A 20,288-nucleotide genomic window follows, 5' to 3' on the forward strand; every position below is an offset into this window, starting at 1 on the left:
GCAAGGCAAGATTTATTAAAGGCATCTCCGGCGAAGTTTCCGGGCCCAGGAGACGGGGAGCCAGGACAGTCACGCCGGAAGGAGGGGGGCACCCTCGGGCGAGGTTCTGCGACGCCGGAAAGGGGAGTCCGGGAAGTCGCGCTGGGAGGGAGTCGGCGGGGTCTTTTATCGGGCCAAGGCAGGGCAGGGCTCACATCCATACGTGGGAGGGTATTTGGTGATGGGAGGGTATGGGGGGTCCTGATGCTCCTGTTTTCTGCATAGGTATTGGGTTACCTATGGAGACGTGACCTGGGCATACATCCTTTTGGCGGGAGAGTCAAGGGTTAAGGAAGGGGGGGGCTGGAAGGTGGCGGCCCCCACGGTCATTTCTACTGATCCTCCTGCACTCCCGGAGCCGCCGACCCAACGGACGTCATGGAGTCATGCCCCTTGCTCACCACACAGTCGTCAGCACAAAGCTCGGGCTGCCGGTGGAGTCGACGCTCAGTCAATACTGAGTGACGTCAAGTGTACGGGTGGGTCCTCACAGGCCCAGCACGTGACTTCAGTCTGTCTGTGGACGCAAACCAGGCCCTTTGGAGCTCGTGCTGGGGAGGCCAGGGATGCCCCCTCTGCCCTGTGGGCCACAGTCCATAAGGATGCAGACTTGGGCTGCTGGCAACCTTCTGTCCCTCCCCACGGAGAAAGCCCGTTCATGGCAGAAATGCCCAGAGGAAGCTTGAGGAGAGAAGCAGAACTGCGGATGGAGAGTCGGGAGGAGGAAGGCAGAGACAGAGAGAGACATTGTGAGAAAGACAGAGACACCGAGAGAGAGAACACAGTTTGAGCCCCTGAATCCAGCCATGCCTGAAGCTGCCCCTAGAATTTGGAATTCTCTGCTTTTCCCTTTGGCTGGGGATTTGGAGGCCTGGCCCTGGACTGGCTCTTGGGAGCCAACAGAGCCCCACCCCAACGCTGGACAAACATGGAGCTGTGCACACGGACTGCATTTGTGCTAAAGGAACAAGGCCATTTCACTCAGCCTGCTGCTGCTCCAGAAGGACGGTTAGACAGGGGGGCTGAGAGCCTGGTCCCAACCTTCCCCTTCGATCCCCAAAGCCCAGTCTCAGGGGTTCTGCAGATAAGCCATGGGAAGCCCCTGGGCGCCTTTTCTTGTCACATGCCCTGATGGGGTTCAGAGAGCCGCTTGCCAGCTTGGAGATCAACGTGGGGTCCGCTCTGGCTGATCCTGTGGTCTGTGTCCCCCAGCCCTGACTTGGGTCTGAGACGGCGTATGACCCAGTTCCTGCAAACGAGACGCAGGCGTCTGTGGAATGCTCTTTTTAAATACCCAGAATCAAATTCTGAGGTGGCTTCAGACTGGCGTGAAGTTGCCACAGTCACACAATGACTCCTGAAACCTTCCCGAGCTCGTCCCAGGGGTGCGTCTTACACGGTCATGGTACCTTTGTCGAAACCGGGCCGTGGGCATCCGTTTAACACAGTTGACTCAAATAGAGCTCGTACGTGGGTTTACCGTTTTTACAGACTCTCCCTTTTTTGAAGTGTTGGGCATATCGTCGCCTGAAGACGTCCCACATACACAGATTCAAGTCCCCATCGGCGCGGCCGGGATCCGAGCTGTTTCCAGCACCCCTGGAAGCCGCCCTGAGCGGCCACGCCGAGCTGGGGCTGCCGCTGTCTGTTCTCCACTCCCGTCCCTCCTTGGTCCCTCCGGAGCATCGTAGAAACGGACCTGTTAGTGAGCAGCCCCTGCAGCGGCCGTGAGCCCCTCCGCGCGGCTGTGCCGTCCGCACAACGTCCTTCAACTCTGTGCCGCCGGCAGACGTCCCACTCGGCGCATCGGCCGCCCTGGTCACCCGCTCAGCTCTCGGAGAGCTCCTGGGTTGTTTCAGATTTGGGGAAGCTACGATAAAACTGCTACGAACATCTGGGAGCAGGTTTTTGCATGAACGTGAGCCTTCATTTTTCCAAGATAAAAGCCCAGGAGTGTGATTGCCGGGTCAGAAAGCAACGTTTGTCTACCTTCACGGGAAACCACCAAACAGTTTCCGTGACGGAGGCACCGTTTTGCTTTCCCACCAGCAGGATCCGGGATTCCAGTTTCCCATCCGGGTCAGCGCATGCTGTGCCCAGTAGTGGTTACCTTGGCCGTCCCAGCCGGCAGAGGAGCGCCTGCGCCCTAGGGGTAATTTGCATACAGCTCATGATTAATCATGTGAAACACCTTTCCCTCTGCCTCTTCCACATCCGGTCTCTGGAGAGGGGAATCCATTCGTCTTTGGTCAAGTGTGTTCTCAAGTCTTTGGCCCAATTTCTAATCGGATGGCTTGGTTTGTTTATGACTGTGTTCTGAGAATTCTTCACGTATTCTAGACACTGTCTTCTCAGACTGGCCACTTGGACGTTTTCTCCCCGTCTGTGGCTCCTGTTTCTCCACTCTTATCGATCTCTCACAGAGCAGCATTTCTGATAAAGCTCCACTTACCAGTTTTTCTATGGACTGTGCCTTCGGGATCATGCCTAGCACCGGGTCACGAAGAGCTTCTCTTGTATTTTCTTCTAAAAGTGTTATGGGTCTCCCTTCTCCATTTAGACCCATGATCCATTTTGAGTGTATTTTTATATAAAGGTGTGAGCTACTGGCGGCTTTTCCCTGATATATTCAAGAGCTAGCACTAGGTGGCTGGTTCCCACTTCCCTTTCTTTACCAGTTTTGGATATTGTGATGAAGATGTGATGGCAGGAGGTGTGGCAGCTATTGGGGGATCATGAGGTGACATGCTTCATGGAGCCGTACCATGGCAGGAATGGTAGAGTAAAAGAACAGGAGAAGCCACCAGGCTCAAGCTGGGACCTGGTACCTCCAGATTTCTTGTTAAATATCTTCATAATAATATCCTCATGATTTAAGACATTAATTGAGTTTTCTTCCACTTACGTTTTAGTGTTTTCGGACAGATGCTTCGTCCTGGCCAGCGAGGTGCTTAGTGTACACAGATTAGTCATCACTTTTCAGTCCTCAAGTTCACATTCTTCAAGCCCAGTAGAAAATGCCTGTCTTGGGGTGCCTGGATCAGTGGGTTAAAGCCTCTGCCTTCGGCTCGGGTCATGGTCCCAGAGTTCTGGGATCGAGCCCCACATTGGGCTCTCTGCTCGGTGGGGAGCCTGCTTCCTCCTCTCTCTCTGCCTGCCTCTCTGCCTACTTGTGATCTCTGTCTGTCAAATAAATAAATAAAATATTTAAAAAAAAAAAAAAAGAAAGAAAATGCCTGTCCTAACAATACCCAGCTGTCCCAGCTGTGTCTGTCCTCTTGAAGGTGAATGAAGGAAGGAAGGGCGCTGAAGGCCACAGCAATCAGTTGTGGACCTGACACAACCCAACGTTTCAGAATAAGAATGACAGATACGTCGATGGGCAGAGGCAGGTGCTGGGGCTGTGCTTCCAGGGGGACACACAGCGTCCCCTCTAAATGGCAAAGCAGATGCCTGGCACCGTCCCCGGGTCAGGGCTCCTTCTGCATTTGGCTGAGTTTGACTCTGCCCCACTGGGGACCGTAATAAAGTTTTGGTTCTGAATTCCTCACCAGCTCTTCTTGGGGCCAGGATCATAACCGGCCCTGGGTCACTTCGGCGTCCTCCCATCCCCTGGGAACAATGCCCGCGAGCTAAGGTGGGTTTTCCAGAGGGGCAGCTGCTGGAATCCCCACCCACATGTTTCAGGTATGCTTGTAATGGTTTGAAGGGGCCCCGTGTGAGCGCCGTCTTTGTAAACCCGGCTGCCGCTCAGAGACGCTGCCCTGAGCTGCTTGTGTGCTTGCTGTGGCCGCCAGGACAGCGGGGACACATGACAGGACACACGCCAGGACACGCGCAAGTGGCAAAGTTGCCCGGGCTGTGTGCCCTGGGGACGTCAGCTCAGCAGGGCCATCTTCCAAAGATGCACACCCTGCTTTCCCAGGAAAATTTAGATTACTTTGCAGCTTGGATGGAAATGCATTTTGAATATTAATGCTAATGGTGCAAAGGTCCATAATCAGGCTCCAGGGTCCTGATTTTAGATCCACGAGTGCATCTGTGTAGAGGAAGCTGGGAGTGTCTCTAGCCATTGGCATGCTGCCGGGCTAATAGCTCAGCTGTTCACCTTCCTGGCCCCGGGAGATGGAGCTGAGGCAGGAGAAGCGCAATCGCTCACGATGTAATCAAAGAAACCCCCTAAGTCCCCAGAGTGTGACATCTGCATCACTGCCGTGGGCCTGGCTCTGGCTCCCGACAGGCACTGGAGACGAGGTCTGGGGCCGACTGCTGAATCGCGCACGTCCCTCTTGAGACATGGGGGTGGGGACGGAGGACGGGGCAGGAGGGAGACTAAGCAAGGCAGGTCTTGGTTGGAGACGAGCTTCATCACCGTGAACCTGGCAGCAGTCAGGGGAGCGTGACCCGTCCGGCCAGGCTCCTGGAATGCGACCTGCGGTCCCTGCCTCGCCCTCCCCTCCTCTCCTGCCTCCCATCCACGCATTCCGAGCACCGGCCGGTCGTGTGTCGGGGAGGCTGATTCAGAAGCCTGAAGCCAGGCTGTCACGGGTCCTCCTCATCGCCCTCCTCCCCCCATCGGGCTCCTCTTCTTCTGGGCTGGCGTTCTTCCTGGGGGTTTGCTTGGTGGGGTCACTGGCGGTTGTCCCTGAGGGGTCTGAGCCCAGGGCTACCAGGCCTTTTTCGGGCCACAGTTGCCAGAGCGCCCATGTGGAACGTAAACGTATAAGACAGATACGATGCTCCAGGGGTCACCTGCGTGCCGGCGTTTCTCTCTGTTCCCATCATAGGCTCTGGGGTGTCCCCAGGACAGACGGGAAGCAGCTGTCTGTGCTGGCTGAAGCCTGCAGGGAGCGTCTCCTTATCTTAGTCGATTTGCTCCAGGTAGAGCCTGGGAGGGAAACAGGCTTCCAGAGTTTTGAGCAGCTGACAGCAGGTAAGAAAGACAAATGATCATGACTCACTTCTTCATGGCAGGATGGAAAGGGGATTTGGAGGAGCCGCACTGTTCAATGTCCTGGGAGAGCGCTGAAACCCTCACCACCCGCGGGCAGCCTCCCACAGCCCCCGTCTCCCTCCGGGCCCTGGAAGCCTCTCGCAGACCAAGAGAGAAATAGAGAAGCCGCGCACCGCGCCAGCCCAAGGTGCTGGGAGATTTGCGGCCCCGCAAGGTGCCTCCGCTCGTGCTCCTGAGGACGCTCCGGGACCGGGGGCTCTGCACGGGCAGACGCAGAGATGGGGAGCGGGCGCACGCGAGGTCAGAGTCGGAGGCCCGAGGGCAGCATGGGCGTCCCGGAGGGCGGCAGGAGTCCGCAGGCGGGGCAGCTGCCGGTGTAGGAAGAAAGCAGCGGCCGTGCGGCCGGTTCTGTGCACACGCACGTGACGGGAGGAGGCGTCCACATCCACGGGGACTTGGCCCTGTAGAGAGCCCGCCGCCCGAGTGAGCAGAGGACTTCCTCCGAGGGGCCGCTCAGTCCAGCCTCCTGGCTCACTCCACTTCTCTTTTCCCGATGGTTCTGTGCAGGGTGGGGGGGGGTGCACAGAGAGAGGAGAGGCTCTGGCGGGTTCTCCAGAATCCCCGCCCCACCTGCCGCGTGGCTACCAGCCATGGGCCGCAGGAGTGCAAGTGGTCCCGCCCGGGCTAAGGGAATCCCACACCGTGTGCTCGAGGGCAGGGACTGTCTCTTCTCCCCGGAGGACGGGCACGTGACGTTGAGAAGGACCGACACCGTGCGAAGCGTTGCTCCTCCTCAGGAGCTGCGGCCGCAAGGGCCAACGGAAGCTTCCTGACCCACTGCAGGTGCCGCCCTGGGAACTGGGGAGCCAGGCCAGTGTCTGCCGGCCGGCCCCCGCGGCTCCCAGCCCGCCGTCGCTGGTGAAGCTGACGCTGGCCTTAAACAGTGCTGCAAAGCTGGCCGTCAGGCCCTCGCAGTGCCCTTTCCCGGGGCTCACGCCCCTGCAGAAAGATGCGCTGGCGAAGGGATCCTGCGTTCCCCGGCACGTGACCTCAGCCTCCCCCTGTTCCTCCCGCACACACTGGCTGTGCGCCGTCCCGGCCTCGCCGCCGTCCCCAGGGAGCCGCTGCTGCAGGTGACAGGGACCCACAAGGCACCACAGGAAGCTCACGTCGTCCCCCCTTTCCTGCCGTCGCCATGGCAACAAGAGCAGATGTTTCCATCTCCCTTCTTCACCTGCCAGAGCCCTGGAGTGGGCGCAGCTGAGCTTCCCCGATCCCGACTCATCGTCGTCCCAGGAAGGCATCGCAGGCAGGAGGATGAAAGCCAACAGCTGTACGCAGCCCAGTGCACCAGGCCCCTGCCGGTGCTCGGAACCCACGATGTCCTCGGATGTGTGACAGGTGACCTGGCTCTAGGAACGGCCTTTTCCGGAGCTCCCAGGCCCAAGATGGGCAGGTCTGCCCTTCTCCTGTGCCCTGGGGGAGCCTGCCTGCGTCCAGAGCAGGCCAGGGCACCCGCATGGAGATGGTAGATGGGTCTCCTGCATCCCAGTGAAGTCCTGTTCCCACCCAGGTCATGCCACTGGCCTAAGGCAACGGCAACTTTGGGACTCTACGGTGTAGGGAAGGGTCACCATGTCCCCCCTTGGGCATCTCTTGGGATGGACATTGAGAGGGAGAGAGAGGGAGGCAGGGTGGGGGAGGGAGGGGAGCGGCAGGAGGAGGAGAGGGAAAAGGAGAGGTTTCTTGCTTGAGGTTGTCGGCTCTCAGCCTCTTGGCCGGGACTCCTGGAGGTACAGCTCATAAGCCAGAGCCGGAAAGATTCTACACAAACCCCCTCTCAGAAAAGGGAAAGCGTCAAGGTTCATACCTCAGAGGTGACTAGAAAACAGAACAGATTTTCCGTTTCTTTGAAACAAGTATGTGTTGGTGCCTCCTCTGTGCCTGGCACGTGGAGACCTTGGAGCTGAAGGGCGACCGGAGAAGACACGGTTCCGCTTCCAGCCTGCGTCTTGTCTACACTCTGGCGAGACGGATGGATTTTAGTTGTACAACACACGTTCAAGTAATTAGTAATCTGATAAGATTATGCAAATGGCCACAGTTTGGTTAGCGCATTTTGTTCTCTTTGCTTGTTCGGTTTTTCTCCCGTTAAACACCAAGATCAGTCCCAGATTAGTTCCAAGTTATTGCAAAGCCCAAGGAAGTCTGTATTTTTTCCTCCTTTGCTTTGAGGCCCATCCCAGTGTGATTACACATCTGAAAGACATAAATTTGACCCCAAACGCCTTCAAGTCTAGCATGAATATTCGTGGAAGGCTTTCTTCTGGGGACACGAGGACAAATTGCTTTGTGTGTCACAGAGTGAGATTTCCGCCACGTCCCTATGTCATGAGGCTCCCCACAGGCCCCTGTATTAGGGGCAGGTGCCCCCAGAGCCGAGCCCCTAGAAACACATCTCTCAATAACATGTCCCCAGACCGCTCCCCTCCCCGTCACCCGGGCCCTCCCGGCCGCAGAATCAGAGTGTGGTCTGTCATTGTCACAATGGTCTGCTCTCTGATTCCTGGGTTCCCTGGGGACACGGCATGTTGGGAGCCCAGTAGGACACGTTCCCGGGCTCCCACGGCCTCCCAGGGCGTCCCCTGGAGAGATGGACGCCTTGTGCGTGGAGCCTCTGCTGGGAAGTCCCGTCACCCTGGCCGGGGCATGTCGGGAAGGTTGGAAATGTACAGAGGTGGAAGCTGGTCTGGGGTCTTTCCCTCAACTGTCATGTGGGTCAAACTCTAGACAAGAATCAGCTCTTACAGGCACCTCGTGAAGAGGGGAGGTGAGCCTTGTCAGGTTATCCTCAGTGACGGAGCATTCACATGGGGCGTGCGTACGCGAGTGTGTCGCAGAGACATGTTCTCTATCGACAGACGGGTGGATGGGGGGGGCGGATGGACGGACGGTTAAGTGGACGGACAGATCGATAGACTACATTCACTCTCTGTACGGATTCGTCTTCATGTAATTGCAATAAAAATCACTATGTACCTAGTGGATAGATACAAACCTATGTGTGAACAGAAAGGTATCTACAGTTACTTTTGACTGAAATAACATGAAATATAATTTATCAAAACTCCTGTCCTATAGGACATGAATTAGTGGGACTACGGTCTACGTGTGTAAATAAAGCCTCATTATCGGCCCAATACATCGTATTCATGCACGCACGTGAAGCCACTGGGAAAATAGTCACATTCTCTGCTTATTTGACACACAACGATCACATCAGAGAAGGAAACACACGTTCCCAGCCACGGGAGTCAGTGACACGGCGGCCAGCAGTGGCCGTGGTACCCGAGATTGGTGAGCGTGGGGCGCGTGAGTGCCGGAGAGCACCACAGTCCGCGTGTAAAGAAGCCTTCGGAGACTCCCAAATTGAACAGCGTCCTACACACGTACGCGGCATCCCCAGAAGTTAGGAAGCTCGAAGTAATGTTTCTAAACTACCTGTTTAAAAAAAAACAAAACAAAGAAACAAAGAAAAACCCAAAACAAGTTTTGTTCCACTACGGTCGAGTAAGGACGGATTCATGTTCCTGTTCGCACGGGAGATGACTCGTAAAGCCCTGTCACATGAGGCCGGGCGAAACGACACACCAGGAACGCAGTAAACGGGAAGGACCATGCGGGTGTCCGGCAGCTGATGCGTCCCTGACGGACGGCGGGGGCAGCGCGGTGCTGCGTGTGTTATTAGTTTTAAATTTGTAGTTTGTTGCGATTTGTCATCGTACATATGCAACGTGTATGCACCTTATGTTTGTGATTTACAGCCTCTCCAAGAGTCCTCTCTCTTTCCTGCCCTCCAGAGGGCCTGGCAGGCTGCGTAGGAGCCAGGAAAGGACACAGCATTCCCGGGGCGGTGAACCGGCCGGACGCGCGGTGGGACGGAGTGGCGCGGTGCCCGTCCCGACTGGGTGGGAAGGACGGGAAGATAAGCAGGAGAAGGACGGGCACTTGCCGGCCCCGTGGCACCCGGAGGTCAGGGTGGGAGCCAGGACAAGAACATGGAGCCTGCTACGACGCAGGTGGCACGGGCTGGGCTCCGGTTCCCGACGTGCCAGTGCCCCAAGATGAAAGTGGGTAGAGGCGGCTCGCGGGTGACGGAGGGGACGAGGGACGCGAGCCCTGGGACGGGCGCTGGGGCTGTGCCCTCACAGGGACGTGGCCCTCCTGGGTAAAGGTCAGAATTATGGCCAAGAAGAACAATTATCGGCCAAATTCTAAGGTTTTCAAGGTGCCTGGGGGGAATGGGGAAGCTTCTCAGGAGAGAACCTGAGGTTCAGGGCGGGGCTGATTTCCGCTGTTGCCTGGAGGGGGAGAGTTGTCAGGAAGGAGGATGACATTCTCTTCCCTCCTCTGAACTTGGAGAAGCAGCGAAGGACTGTGGGAGACGCACCTGCTGGCGACTTAGGGCGTCGATGTCAGCCTTGCAGCGGGGACCAGCGGCGAGGACCAGCTCCCGCCCTGAAGCACCGGGCCACGGTGGCTGCGGCCCTGGGCACCAAGGGGAAACCTCGTCCTTTCCCCCAGGAGGGAAGCCGCCTCTGCTGGGGTCTTCCAACCCACGCAGGGGCCGCAGCCCACATCTCCCCACACCCCGCGGCGCCGGCACAGACCCCGGAGGCGGAGCCCGTGAGCCTCACGGAGGCTGCGGTGCATCTCGGGCCCCCGCCTGCGTTTCCTAAACGGGAAGGACACACGCTTTTCACTTCATGGAAAGGTAGAAACTTTAGATTAAAGCGTAAATTCTCTTCCCGAAGAGTTGGTGTCTTTTTTTTTTTCTTTTTGTGATCATATATTTTTTTAAATTTATTTTCAGCGTAACAGTATTCATTGTTTTTTGCACCACACCCAGTGCTCCATGCAATCCGTGCCCTCTCCAATACCCACCACCTGGTTCCCCCAACGTCCCACTCCCCACCCCTTCAAAACCCTCAGATTGTTTTTCAGGGTCCATAGTCTCTCATGATTCACCTCCCCTTCCAATTTCCCCCAACTCCCTTCTCCTCTCCATCCCCCATGACCTCCGTGCTATTTGTTATGCTCCACAAATAAGTGAAACCATATGATAATTGACTCTCTCTGCTTGACTTATTTCACTCAGCATCATCTCTTCCAGTCCCGTCCATGTTGCCACAAAAGTTGGGTGTTCGTCCTTTCTGATGGAGGCATCATACTCCATAGTGTATATGGACCACATCTTCCTTATCCATTTGTCAGTTGAAGGGCACCTTGGTTCTTTCCACAGTTTGGCGACCGTGGCCATTGCTGCTATAAACATTGGGGTACAGATGGCCCTTCTTTTCACTACATCTGTGTCTTTGGGGTAAATACCCAGTAGTGCAATTTTAGGGTCATAGGGAAGTTCTATTTTTAACTTCTTAAGGAATCTCCACATTGTTCTCCAAAGTGGCTGCACCAACTTGAATTCCCACCAACAGTGAAAGAGGCTTCCCCTTTCTCCACATCCCCTCCAACACATGTTGTTTCCTGACTTACTAATTTTGGCCATTCTAACTGGTGTAAGGTGGTATCTCAATGTGGTTTTAATTTGAATCTCCCTGATGGCTAGTGATGATGAACATTTTTTCATGTGTCTGATAGCCATTTGTGTGTCTTCATTGGAAAAGTGTCTGTTCATATCTTCTGCCCATTTTTTGATATGATTATCTGTTTTTTGCGTGTTGAGTTTGAGGAGTTCTTTATAGATCCTGGATATCAGCCTTTTGTCTGTACTGTCATTTGCAAATATCTTCTCCCATTCCATGAGTTACCTCTTTGTTTTCTTGACTGTTTCCTTTTCTGAGCAGAAGCTTTTGATCTTGGTGTCTTATGCTCTCTTGGAAAAGACTGTTTCTGCTCACATAACTGATGATGAATTTCCCTGCCCACCCCCAAGAGGGCCCTACAGTAATCCCTTTAGCATCACAAACACAATAATGAGGCAAGGCTCCCCCCACCCCTCCCCCACTCTCCCCCACTGCTCCCCCAACCCTGGGCTGGCAGCCCATGGGGTTAATCTTGTCTCCTGTCAGTAGAGGGACAGAGCCTGGCTGGCAGGCACTGGGGAAAGGATGGTGGGAAATAACCGTATTTCTCAATCACTTATCCCTTGTGTTTGGAAGACTCTGAACCAGAGACCCCCTGGGTGATGTCCTGAGCTGTGTGGGTGCCTGGTCTCCCCTTTCAGGACTTTCCTCTGGTTTTTCTCTTAGAGCCTCTCCTGGTCTGATTTTTCACAGGACTTCACAGAATCAAAATTGAACACAACGGAAACACAGCACAACACCTTGTATTTGGGAGGTACTGATATGTGGGGGTCCCGGGCAGGTGGCCCAGGACGGGCCACTTGGGCAGGAGGCCCGCCCGTAGCCTCAGGACCCGCTCTTCACCTCCCCCTCAACTACTGAGAGGAATTCCCACTGAGGACCTGCTCCGGGAGCAGCCGGCCGGCCTGGGTGCCCGCACCGTGACAGGGGCCAGGTCTGTGGACAGGCGGGAGCGGGCAGAGCCTGTAGGATCCCCGTCCTCCGCGTCCCCCTGCGCCCCCGCGGCCGCAGACATTTGTGAACCAAACACTGACTTTCTCACCCTCCTGGGCGTCGCGCTCCTTCCCTCTGACGTCCCAGACCCTAGCCCCTTCTCCTGAGCTCACGGAGACACGGGGACCTCATGGTGCCCGGGGGTCTCTGGAACCTGCACGTGTGTGGACTCCCCGCACGCACACCCTTCCCTTTGATTTCCTGCCCGGAATCAGTCTGTGTCCATGTGACTCGCAGTCCGGCCAGCAGGACCCAGACGGGGACGGGGGTTCCTGCTTTCCAACAGAAGCAAATAGGAAATAGCATGTTTTTAACACTTCAAGCAGTGACTATAGAAAACAAACAAAAAACAAAAACAGGAAAAGAAATAGGGGAAACCACTTTCAATAATATTTTATTTAAACCAGTTTATCTAGAATGTGCTCATTAGAATGTGTAATCAATATAAAAGTCACTGTGAAAAGATTTCCATGGTTTTCATACGGAGCCTTTGGATTCTAACATGCATTCGAGTCCCCGGCTGCGTCTCAGCCTCTCCCTCCCTATCTGGTCCCAGAGTCCTGCAGCCTCGGGTCTAAGGCGTCGCTCACCACAGCCCTATCTTCTGGAAACACTGATGCATCCCACCTCCTCAGGGTTCAGAGTGTGGCCCCTGGGGTCATCACACCCAGGGGGACACATTCCCCACACCTTCTTTGGTGGGTGACCTTGGGAAAGCTCCGAGTCTTGGTTTCCTCATCCATAAAGACCATGTTTCAGTCGCATTTCCTTCATGGGTACAACGGGATGTGGTGTTTGCTTCTTAGAAAGAGTGCTGAGTGCACACTCCCAGAGGTCACGGTTTGTGGACACATCTGGGGGTGGGGGGGCTTTAGGATAGAGTCTCGTTCATCCCCCACACCTCAACCATCAGCCCGACCTGCTGCTTCTCCCCCCAACCCCCATCCACACCACCTTTCCCATCTACTGGTCTCCTTCTCCCTCAACGTGACCTTCTGTCCCAAACCTCCCCTGAGCCACCTGTCTCACATTGAATCCCTACAATTTTCTTCACTACGTCCTTATTAAGGTGCTCATGAGAGCACCAAAAAATCTGCCTCTTTTTTGAATTGCTCTGAAACTTGTTGGTGGGATCCCGCCCCCATACACTGAATTATCGGTGCCACATTCTCTGTGTGTTTTAAACGTGCACATCTATTTCCAGTAAGACTGAAGGGTTTGCTGCCTGTCGCATGTTCCACAGACTCCAGTGGGCTCCGTGTTATCAGTTACTGAGCGTTGGAGGGACGATGTACACGGCTTGTCATTACGGAGCCCACAAACATTCGCCACTTCGGAGAGATCCGGACCCAGCATTCTCGTCATTTCTGAGCAGGTGACCCACGCAGCTGTGTCACTGGAGACAAAGACAGCTGCTGGCGGACCCCGCGCTGCGGTCCTCGTGCTAACGATCCAGGGCTAGTGTGAAGGGCACGGTCCCCGACAAGACTGCCCTTGCTTCAGATGCCCGTTGCGAGCCTGGGGCGCCCCCAGCCCACCAGCCCTTCCAACCAACTGGCTACAGAGCGGAGAGTTTCCTGGCCTTCTCTGTTTCGGGAATTCGCTAGAGCAGCTGACTCAAGGAACTCAAGCAGGCGCCGTGCTTGTGATTCGGGGTTGTTAAACATACGAGTCAAGACCAGCATCTTAAAGAGACACACAGATGAGGTCGGCAAGGCCCCGGTCATGGACCGCACCCCCTGGAATCCGTCCGTGCCAGCTTCCTGTCTGGTCATGAGGTCGCCAGCCAGGAAACGCGCCTGAGCATAGGTATCCAGAGTGTTTATGGGGATTTCGTCACACGGTCACGACTGGTTGAATCACTGGCCCCATGACTGAACCCACCTCCGGAGCCACACGTCGGGGCAGCTGTCACTGGCTAGGAGCCCCAACCCTGTCATCCCATACTCGGGTCCTCCAGTATGGCCAGCCCCACCTTGAGACATCCAGGTCCCACCAGGCGTCACCTGCTTAACCCAAGTTCAGGCACAGTCTCGGCGCCACCAGGAAACCAAAGATGTCCACTCTCGCTCCTTGGGAAGCCCGAAGTGCGTGAAGCCCCGTCCCCAACACAGACGCATCCTTTATCAGGAACAGTCTGTTACTCCAAATGCACTGGGAATTGATTTCTTGTTCACTGTCATTCCTCCTAAATCAAGAATTATTAAGTTCTCCGTTCCCGCTAGAATGATGAAATAAGTTTTCCACGGGCACCCACACTTCCCGCGTATTAATGGAGATCCCCCCAGAATCACTGGGGCCACAGTCCCCACAGGGCAACTGAAGGAGAGAACGTTGCCTCTCAGTGTAGATGAAAATGAGGAGATCCACACGCACGCTTGCGTAGAACAAGCACAACTCACCTGCTCCAGAAAATTCTCTTCGTGGACATATATTGTTCAGCCTGAACAAACCATCAGCCTGTGGGGAAGGAGCATCGCGACCACAGGCAAGGCTGTTCCCGTGAGCTAGCGGGTGAGGTGCTGAGTCCCCGTCTCTGTGCTGTTTTTCTCTGACCGAAGGTTGAAGCAAAAGTCTTCTGTAACCTGGCGGCTTCCGGGCGGGGTGGGGGATTCTGAGCTTTAGGAGCCTTGATGGTGACGATTAACGTGTGAAGCGTCTGAAAGGCTCCACCACCTCCCTCTTGCCGCCCCGGGCGTCTGTTAGACGTTCCCAGCACAAGGCTCTTCTGTGACGCGGCCTCTCTGCTCACTTCTGCTCTGGAGAGAAAGGGAGGAGGCAGCTTCCCGCAGGTCCCGCCTCCGTGAGCTCCTCTCCGAGCAAGTCCGTCTTGGTGTCTGACGTCACTCAAAAGGGGACATGGGGGGCCTGGGGGCGCAGTCGGTGAAGCCTCTGCCTTCGGCTCATGTCATGATCTCAGGGTCCTGGGATCAAGCCCCGCATCGGTGGTGGGGAGGGGGTCCCTGCTCAGCGGGGAGCCTGCTTCCTCCTCTCCCTCTGCCCCTCCCGTGCTCATGCACCCACTTTCTCGCTCTCAAATAAATAAATAAAACCTTAAAAAAAAAAACAAAACAAAAGGAAAGTGGGAGCCGTTCTGAACCCTCACGTCTCTGCACACACTCGAAGCCCGTAGGTAGCCCGGGAAACGCCTCGTCTGCCCCCGTGGGCTGTGTCCCCTTCGTAACACGTAGACTTGAATGAGCGCCTTTCAAAAGACGTTTGTGGCCACATGGAGGGAGGACATAAGATCTTCTCCACGGAAATCCCTGTTTCTTGGGAGACTCCGTGCTTCACAGGACACGCCACGTCAGCGAGAGCGAGGCGCAGGCTCCGGGACCAGCTGACGCGAAGGACGGCCCCGGGGCTCGGCCCCCCGGCTGGCTGGGGCTGGCCTGCAGGCGAGGGAGCCCTGGGACTAGAAGCCCCTCCCTCAGCGTCCCGGTGCCCGGCACCCCTGCGGTCAGTGGACGTCACGTGTGGGGCAGTTACTATGAATTCCTCCCACTCCCAGCCACGGAGGAAGCCCGGCAGGAGCCAGGATCCCACCGGGGACATGGATGGAGCCCAGCGGGAAACGGGTGAGCTGGTTTCTTCTCCGTCTCAGCTGCTGGAGCGACGCCGGGGAAACCAGCCAACACGGAAGATTTAAATAGTATCTTGAATCTCAAACATAATACCCCAGTGGCCAGGCTCCAGGAGAAAATCATTCATCATAGCAGACCCAGGGATCTCTCCAACTGAATAAAAACACAAAATCAATGGACGCTGAGAAACAGTGGGGTGAGCCGAGCGCGACCCGACGCTCTCCATCAGCCACAAACACGCCTCCGTGAGCAATCAGGAACGCACCCAGACAAATGGAGGAAGAGAACATTTCAGCCCAGAAATGGGTGATTTATGGAAGAAACAAAAGGAAATTCTAGGACGGAAAAACACAAGACAGAGTGAAAGCTGCAGCAGCAGCGCAGAGGGGCGGAGGGCCCCTCGGGTTCTGTCGGACCGAGAAGGTTCTGTGCAGCATGAGAGCAAAACAGTGGCGTCGCGTACCGGGGACAATGGAGAGCTTCGGGGCCCAGGGCAAGAGCATAGCTCACGTTCACCCCAGAAACGACCCGGGTCCGCCAAAAGGTGAAACTGGAGGCTTAACCCGAGCACATCTTGAATGGGGAGAAAAACGGAAGGAAACCCACGTGGAGACACGTCTTGGTCCAACTCAGCAAAACTCAAGGCCGTGTTTTGACCTCGGGGAGAGCAGGCAGACGTCTCGCCGTCGGGGAAACGCCGGGGATGAGCGGTTTCTCCCCGGCAAGCGTGGGGGCTCCGTTTCCCAAACCCAACCAGAAAGATCGGTCCACCCTGAGTCCACTACCGGTGAAAACGTCCTCTGGGAATGAAGAGAAATGAGGTCCTGTCCGTCCCGGATGGTGGACGCAGAGAGAACACCCAGTGGAAGGACTCAGGGACGTCCTCTACCAGAGAAGGAACGGCAGGGGAAGAGCGTGGGCCCGGGCGAGGCGTCGGAGCACGGCGGGAGCACATTACCCAGATGGGCCTGTTGGCAGCTTTGTTCTTGTAAAAGGAAAGAAAGAACGGAGTGTGTTGCTCACACGTGACCCAGCGATTTGGCCCAGGGACACTAATCCCAGAGGTCCCCATGGGAGCCTGAGCGCGCACATCCGTGGTTTCCCCGACACGAGCCCAGACCGGGGGCAGCCCAGCTGTCCTGGGGGGGAGACTGCAGACACTCCGTCCCCTCTGCGCCCCGGGCATGGTCACCAGGGAGCAGGGCACACTGGCTCCACACAGAGGCATGAATCCCAGAAAATCCTGCCGAGTGGGAAAAGAACGCTGACCCCAAGGGTGGGTGCTGTGTGATCCGATTCTGCGCTGGGGGCTGGTAGAGGCTAGGGAGGGGCGCGTGTGGTTTGAAGCATCCTGCGGGCTAGGTCTGAGGGGTGCTGGAACCGCCCTGGGTTTCCCCTCCCCCAATATCGGCTTCCATTCTAATTGTGCAGGATGGTGGCTTTGGGAGACACAGGCCCTCTCGCGTGGAGTCTGTGATGTAGAAAGTGTAGCCGGACACAGGAGAGTCTGCGGGATCCTGCGGGGCTTGCGCGAGGAGGGCGGCGGGCTCGCACACCCTCCCTCCGTGCACACTTTGAGACGTGGGTCCCGGGCAGCGTGGGCCAGGGGCCTGTCCTCACCGGCGGCCTCGCCGACCGGCCCCTCCCTAAACTCCAGGAACTCTGGCTCCTTGACAACAGCAGACTCTCCTGGGGAATTAAATTCTGGAAGTTCTGTGTGCTTTGCGAACGCAAGTTTTCCAGAAAAAGCACCGTCCGCATTTACCGCCCTAAGATGAGAGACCACGTCAGCCAGGCGGCCGGGACGACAGGTCACGGTGCCCACCCGCGGCTCCCCCGACCCACGGGAGCCCAGCAGGGTTGGGGGGAGCCTCATCCAGGCCTTCTGCTCAACGTTCACTTTCTTGTGTTATTGGCCTAAGATTCGTGTCGATTATTTTATGTGAATTGGAAAACCATCTCGGCATGAGAAAATGAGAGTGGGAGGGCGTTTCTTACACAATGCGGTCATCCGTCTTTATTATCACGTGTGTTTCCAGGTCCCAGCAAAAGTGAGCGGGGAGCCACGGAGTGCTGGGGCCTGTAGGACGTCTGCTCTCATATTTCCAAAATTTGTCGAGGAATTTTAGACTTGCCCGCGTGGTGTAGTTACGAAGGCAAAGAGGGCACAGGGCCGCTGCCCTCGGAAACAGAACTACACGTTGGGTTTGTGGCAGGTTTGTGCCCAGACACCCCTGCGTCTCCAGCACCCTTGCCGGCCCGCACGTTCCCCCCGAGACGCCCGCATTAGTCTCCACGGAAAGTGACGCAGCTGTAAATCGCTCAGAGCTGGACCAGGGCGTCTGCGCGTGGTTAAGCGTCTGCCTTTAGCTCAGGTCCTGATCCCGGGGTCCTGGGATGGAGCCCCGCGTCCTGCTCGCTGCTCATTGGGGCGTCTGCTTCTCCCTCTCCCTGCCACTCCCCCTGCTTGTGCTCTCTGGCACTCGGTCTCAAATAGATACACGAATAAATGTAAAAAAACTTTCCTAGATTTCCTCAGTGCCCCAGTGCCCTCCTCCCCCAGTCCAGGGCAGGCTTACACCGCGCCGGCCCCAAAGGGCATTCCAGCAGACGAATATCTGTGGGCAGCCTGACTCCGTGGGTTCCGAGCGGCCTTGGAGGAAGAGCCCCCAGCAGCTGGGGTCCGGCCCCTCCGCAGAGGGACGTGGGGTGCTCTACAAAGGAGCAGAATGTGCAGGAAGACACTGTCCACATCGCAGGGGCCAAACAGAGCAGCGCAGCCAGCACAGGCAGTCCTCCTGGGCCGGGGACAGCGCCCGCTGCTCCAGCAGCCGGGGGAGTCCATGCGGGAGAACTACAGCCTCGCACCCACTCCTTGGTTCCAGCGGCACCCACACCTCCCGCCTCTCAGAGCCACGGCGCCAGTCACAGCTGGGGGAGCTCCGGGCCTGCCCCTGGTGACGTGGAGCAGAGGGCCATGGGGCCCTGAGGTGCTGGGACAGGAGGGAATGGGGTGAGCTGACGGCGATACAGCGGAAGGGGTCCAGAAGCAGGGGTGGGCCCCTGGGGGTCAGTTGACCTTTCAGGGAGGTAGCTGGCCCCGTGCCCCACCTTGCTCTCCCGATGCCCCAGCCGCCGGCAGAGGGCCTGCTGCAGGGCTCGGCTGGCCTGATGACCACAGGGCTCTTTCATGAGCCGACACCCACAGTCCTTGTTCTGAGAGGCGTCTCTCTTTTGGGGTCACGCAGGGGCCTCCAGACCCAAAGACCCACGTCCTCCCTCTCTGGTCTCTGGTCTCTGGTCACTCGACCAGAGACGTGTGCTGCGTGGGGGAGTCAGCAGGCAGCTTCTGTTTTGTTCTCGAACACAAATGCCAGTGGCCTCGTTTTGGTCTCCACTGGAGCCACTGGGCCAGCACCTGGAAGCCGGCAGCCACATGTCAGAGGTTACAAACCACGTCCCATCCATGACCTGTTACTCTCCCTGGTCATTCTCTGCACATCACAGGCAGAGACCCAGACTCTCTGCCACGGTCCCAGCCCAGCCTCCTGTAAAGTTTCGCAGGCGAGATAAACACGACACCAGGCGAGGGAGGCATAAGGCAAGATTTATTAAAGGCATCTCCGGCGAAGTTTGGGGGCTCAGGAGACGGGGAGCCAGGAAAGTCGTGCCGGGAGCAGGTGGGCACCCTCGGGCGAGGTTCCTCAACTCCGGAAAGGGGAGTGGGGGAAGTCGCTCTGGGAGGGAGTCAGCGGGATCTTTTATTGGGCCAAGGCAGGGGAGGGCTCACATCCATACAAGGGAGGGTATTTGGTGATGGGAGGGTATGGGGGGTCCTGATGCTCCTCTTTCCTGCATAGGTATTGGGTTATGTATGGAGATGTGACCTGGGCATACATCCTTTTGGCAGGAGAGTCAAGGGTTAAGGAAGGGGGCGCTGGAAGGTGGCGGCCCAATGGTCGTTTCTATTGCTCCTCCTGCACTCCCGGAGCAGCGGACCCAACACCTTCCAACCAGCCATCCCTAATCTGGATCCCCACACCCTGGCAGGGGCGTGCAGCGGTGCGGAGCAAAGGACTCCCTTCATGGAAAGCGCCCAGGCCCTGGGTTCTCAGGAAAGCCCAGCACGAGCCCCCAGAGGGCCAGGGTGAAAGTCCCTTCGCAGGACAGGACCGAGTGTCTCCTTCCCTCCAGAACTGTCCCTTGCAAGGCTCCATGGCCACATCTGCCAAGTGGCCGAGAACACCTCATTTCTAAGGAGAAAAACTAAAAAAAAAAAAAACCACCCCAAATTGTGTTTTGAAGATAAACATAAAATAAACTGAATAACTATAAAGCAAGAAAGGGGAACAACAGCCTGGAAAATTAAAATCTATAAACGAGTAATGTTGTAGGACGAGCTCCTCTGGTCGACGGAGAGCGGAAGGGAAAGATATGATTTTTGCAGGAGACCGATGAAGGCTGCGACTTTGGGGAGCAGACCTACGGTTTGGGGGAGCCGACTTACCGGGTGACTTTGGGGTCTGAACCCAAGCACCCTCACTAGCTCAGCTGCAGGGCCCCGTTCTGCTCTTTAGGGGAGGTGCTCCCTGGCTTTCTCTGCCTTTCTATTATTTTTGGAAAGTGATACATACTTGTGAGAAAATGAAAAGAAGAAACATGCTTTAAAGACCTACGGGACCGTAACCCAGGGGTAAGCGCTGTTGAATTCATCCGCATTTCTTCTGGTCTTATGCACATATATTTACATAATTGAGCTTATACAGCAGACGCGTTTTATATCCAGATTTTTTTCCTCTTAATATTGTGTAGTAAAATTTTTTACGAGGCGTTGACAATTTTCAAGAATTATTTTAGTGGTTATGTAATTATCTATTGTATGATCTAGCCCACTTTAATTATTCCCCTGTGGTGGGACATACGATTTTTGCTCTGTTTCGCTGTTACAGATAATATTGTGATGAGCGTCTTGTGAACACGTGCTTGAGGGTCGCTCAGACCGCTTCCTGAGGACAGACGCGGAGACAGGAACCTCCCAGCCGCACGGCGCGAGTCCGAGAACACGGGCCGTTGGAACTCCCTGCGCTCTCCCCGAGGGGCCACGGCATTCTCGGT

The sequence above is a fragment of the Neovison vison genome, chromosome 2, assembly GCF_020171115.1.
Source record: "Neovison vison isolate M4711 chromosome 2, ASM_NN_V1, whole genome shotgun sequence".
In the NCBI taxonomy this organism is placed as follows: Eukaryota; Metazoa; Chordata; class Mammalia; order Carnivora; family Mustelidae; genus Neogale; species Neogale vison.